The sequence below is a fragment of the Glycine max genome, chromosome 15 (assembly GCF_000004515.6).
Source record: "Glycine max cultivar Williams 82 chromosome 15, Glycine_max_v4.0, whole genome shotgun sequence".
Taxonomy (NCBI): domain Eukaryota; kingdom Viridiplantae; phylum Streptophyta; class Magnoliopsida; order Fabales; family Fabaceae; genus Glycine; species Glycine max.
In genome coordinates this window covers 21,533,060-21,537,992 of record NC_038251.2, presented here as the reverse complement: position 1 = coordinate 21,537,992, position 4,933 = coordinate 21,533,060, and the positions used below count along the sequence as shown (strand labels likewise).

At 35.4% G+C, this 4,933-nt stretch overlaps 1 pseudogene; it reads left to right on the top strand.

The window, feature by feature from the left end:
- Window positions 1-746: 746 nt before the first annotated feature.
- LOC112999594 (uncharacterized) lies at window positions 747-1,550 on the top strand (annotated as a pseudogene).
- The last annotated feature ends 3,383 nt before the right edge of the window (window positions 1,551-4,933 follow it).

Here is a 4,933-nt window from a genome sequence, read left to right as displayed (position 1 = left end):
TTATTATCTCCCCATAACCCTTTTTAACTATTTTCAAGCATCTGACGGTGGAGAATTCATCAAACATTGTCACTGATTAGAACAATAATATAAGAAAGCCTCATAGATCTTCATTTGAATCCCCTCTTGACTCATCATGTGGTCCTCTACTCTATAACCAAACCAGCATGCCTACCCATTAAGTACTAATGGAATTTTTGTTGGCTCTGCTGCTAACTACAGCACCTGAAATACTAAAATTTGAAAGCTCTCTTTCTTTAAAAAAAGTCTTCTTTCTTTCTTTCTTTATAGTACTATGGAAACCAGAAAGAGGACTAAAGTTCTTGCCAGCCAGGCCTCAATACATTGTGTTCAGTTTTGGAGCTCCTTTGTTTTTTGTTCCTTTTTCCTTATGTTTCATGATCTTCATGGATCCACAGTAATTCACCACAAATCTTGGTTCTTTTGCATCTCCTACTTTATTATCTTCCTGACGAAAAGCTTTCAGAATTTAATTTTCAGACTGAATTTTCAGTTTCTAAAAACCTCATTTCTCTTCTTATTCTTCTAAAGAACTGCTACTTGTTCATGTTTATGTCCTAGTTGTTAATTTGCTAAATTCCTCCCCTCGAAGTTTTAGTTTATGGGTCTTATTCTTCTCATTTTTTCCAAGCAGAAAAAAGTCCTTTTTTTCTTCTTTGTTTTGAAATCTGGGTGTTGTTGTCAAGCGTTGTTATTAGTAGTGCTACTGCTGCAACATGCCAGTGATGGATCTTTTTCAAAACCCATCTTCTCTCAAATCAAACAGATTTGAAACATCCATGTGGATTGCAAAGCTTGTGCTAATGTCCATGGGGGTTATCTCCACTCTTGTTTTGTTGAAAGTGACAATAGTCCCATATACATTCCATCGTCTTCTCTCAACTCTTCCTCAGTTTTGTGTCTCAGTTACAAGCTGGCTAAGACTCTCATTCCTCTACATCATTTTCAACTTCATCATCATCACCATTGCAGCTTCCTTCGACTTCCACCCCAAAACCTTCTCTGACTCACCACCAACCTCTGATCCTAAGCACACAACCACCATCATTTTAGACACTGCCAACCACCCAACTGAGTCAGAGAACCAAACCAATGCACCTAAGGAAGAAGAAAAGGAGGTTGAAGAATAAGAAGAACAACTACAACAACAACAACAACAACAAGAACTACAACAAGAAGAGGTGGTTCAAGAACAGCTAGAGCAACAACAGCTGATTGAAGAGTCTGGTTTGACCTATGACAAATTCATGATCCACCCTTCACTTGAAAGTTGCACGAATGATTATTTCTTGCTGGATTCAGATGGTGATGACACACTGGAAGCTATGTGGAGGGCTATCTTGGAGGGACAAGGGAAAACAATGAAACCACAACTGAAGAATAGTGACACATGGGGTGCAATCCAACGAACTGCCCTAAAAAGAGAATGTCAATTTTTCTGCTATGTGTCTCGTAATCCAGAAGTCAAAGCTCCCTTTATCTTGTTATTTCCAACATCTTTAATCCTACCCAAATTTGTTTTGGACTAAAACTACTGACTTCCCCCTTTATCTCCAGTTAGATATAAAATCATTCATGATCCCTCATTGAATATATTGTGCTTTTAGGAGAGCTGATATAAGACATAGTATTAAAGACTTATCGTATATGATACTGAGAATGAAAGCATGTCCTCATCATATCAAGTTTGTCATGATTCAAAAATAACTGAAAAGCAAACATGGTAATGCTAACTTATTATTTGTTTTGTTGATTATTTTATGAATTTAAATTTACTTTCTAAGTTTGCAATGCTAGCTATAATAGGCATTTATGGTTCAACAACTACTAACCAGATAGAGAACCTTTGTGGGGAGGGGATACAATAGGCTTTGGTGTGTGCTAGCTATGTGTGCTAGCTAGCTTGCTTGTTTCTCTCTACATAGATGTACCTGAAACACATCAAATACCTGACAAACATGCAAAGAAGCAACTTTCATGTATATCTGCTATTTTCTTTTTATCTCTCTACATCACTAATCTGAATTGTTCAGGGCTAGGTGATTGATGTTTTTATACCAATTCAATTAGGGTTTTGCTTTGGTCAGAACTATCTTTACTCCTTTTTATTTAAATATTTTGCCTCAGGATAGTGCTATCATGAATAGGTTAATTAAGCATATTGTCAAATCTATAATTATGTCGGTCTCTTGTATAAGTATAATTGTTATGCATTATAAGAAATAAAAAAAGAGCTTTTCTATGCAAAATAGCCAAATCCACGTTTCCCAAAATTAGACGACAAAACATTGAATTTCAATGACCTAATCGTTTATCCCAGGCCTCATTTTGATATGCTACATATCATTACAAGCTACAAAACAAAAGACCAGAAAGTGTAAATTTAGCGGAATGAACAATTTGCCCACTTTATGCCCTCTCATGGTCACCTTCCCTTATACTATTGATCTTATAAGACAACCAACTGGAGAAAAATGCACATAGCAAGTGTTATCAATTAATTGTCCAACAAAAATTAAGTCACAAAGAAAGAACAAATTGATATCTCCAACAACAACAATTTTATAAGTGTATTATATATCCTTATTCCTTAATCCTTACCAATTTGAATGTGTTGTGCATCCTAATAAGATTGAACATTAATTGTAAAAACACGTAGTAGCCATATCAATCGAATCCCTAAAAAGCAAATCATGGTTGAGAAATGTAGTTTGGCTTACCCTAATAAAACTCCTAATTAAGTCTGAAATCATTGATATTATCATCTGCTAGTCAAAACAATATTGGAGATTGTGGAAGAATTTTTTTTTTTTGAAAGATGTTGTGGAGGGTACTAACCCATTGTGGGTGAAAGGCTTGAACTTGTCACTATTAAGGTATTGTAGGACACTCTTTAATAATATGATGTATGGTATATTAATGTATTCTCATAATGTGTAAACTAATGGTTCATTTTTTATCAGACAAGCTAGGGTCATACCAGCAGAAGCAAACCCAACGCATCCACCACTAGTATATAGATTTTTTCTAATGAGTTCAAGCTTAAGGTTTTTGAGTAAGCAAGATTAAAAAACTCAGTCCAAAACACAATGATTACTAGCAGCTAAATAAACAATAATAATCAATGCTTTGAGGTTTATTGTTGTAGGTTTCATTTCCTCCTTCATATTTTTTACATGTTGTGTTGATCTTCTTATTTCAGGAATTACAGAAGTTGTTGGATGTCTTAAAACATTCACATTAATTACTATGTACAGATCTTTGTGTGGAATTTCTTAGTCTCATGTTGAATGAGATGCAAGACAACATTTCCCTTGTATCATTTTCTAGTTGACTGGCCTCATAGGTTTGTCCCTTTGAACTCTAAACATGTACTTTAATTTAGATGTCTCCCTCATATTCAAAGTTTGAAAACACCCTGAATGGTATGAATAATTTCATGACTTCATCTGTTTCCTGCAATTTCATTGATCTATTTCTTCATGTATGCTAGATTTGGTCTAAGATGCTATGTGATTTTTTGCCAAATTTCATTCTCTGCAATACTAGTCAATACTCAATGTTTTATGAGATCATGAATGATTGTTCCTCTTCAAAAGCCATCTATCCAACCATATGTACCCTCTGTGAAGCCTAGTTTCTGTTGTGGTACTCAAGTAAGCATTCCTCTTATTGCCTTTAATGGTACAAACCTTATTTATAGATTGGCACACATACAAACCTCATTTATACGTGGCTCACTAACTACGTAAATGGGTGTTATTGCTACATTACTTTTCTTGGACAACAGGACCTGGGTACAAGTATACATCTAGTAGAACCTACGACCTAAGTACAAGTATACATCTAATAATTTTATCTTCTTACCTACAAATTAAAAGTGTATTTGTGATTTTAAGGGCTTATTTTTGAAACTTACAGCTTCCTCCTAGGACAATACATGCAATTTCCACCTTCAATGATTAAAGTTTACAATGTCACATCTGTTAGATTTATGTTTTTTGAAACTACAGCTAAGTGACAAAATTTTGTTATCCAAGAAAAATCAAAGAAACAAGCAAATAATAGAAGACAACAACAGAAAGCTTTCAAGTGGGAAAGAAAAAATTATAAACTACATTGTTTTAAACATTACCTATAATAGGGCTCAGCTTCACCGGAATCTATTACGGAGTAGTACAACACCCAAAACCACTGCTGAGACATAAGGACCCTGACCAGAGACGAAACACGAATGTATCAATAAAGGAATATAAGCATTACAAAAGAACATGAACATATGAACCAAATGCAGACTCTCCAATAAAACTTACCTAAATTGGGGCTCAGTGTTGTCGAAGGGCACTACAGATGGCACAAGACGAAAGAATGGACAAACATGAAAGCAAACCACCCACGAAATGAAACCTCGAAGCACGCAGCACGACAAACAAGGCGAAAGCAGAACATAGGGCATAAGAGAACAGATGCTAGGTATGACGCGTAGTGAATGGGAGTAGTGAAAGGTGTTTTGATGACTTACGTAGGCGCCAAAGAACACGAAACAACAATCACGTGTCCGCCACGTGCATCCACAAACGATACAAAGATGGTTATAGGGACAAGACCGTCTTTGTATGGTAATTACATAATTACAAATTTGCCATATCATGGGGCTACGGTGATGGGTATGCAAAAATGACGTTGTTGTGTTGCTCTTAATTACAATTATGCCACCGCTGCACTTTCTAAGACGGTCCTTGACAACCGTCTTAGAAGTAGCGACGTAAAAAGCGCCTTTTTTAGTAGTGAATTTTAGTCTTCGAAAGAAAGAAAATTCTAATTTAGTTCCTAAACGTGTAAAAAATGCAACAATTACATCTTGTCATACAACCTAATGTCAAATTAGTCCTAAAAAATACATCTTAATGTC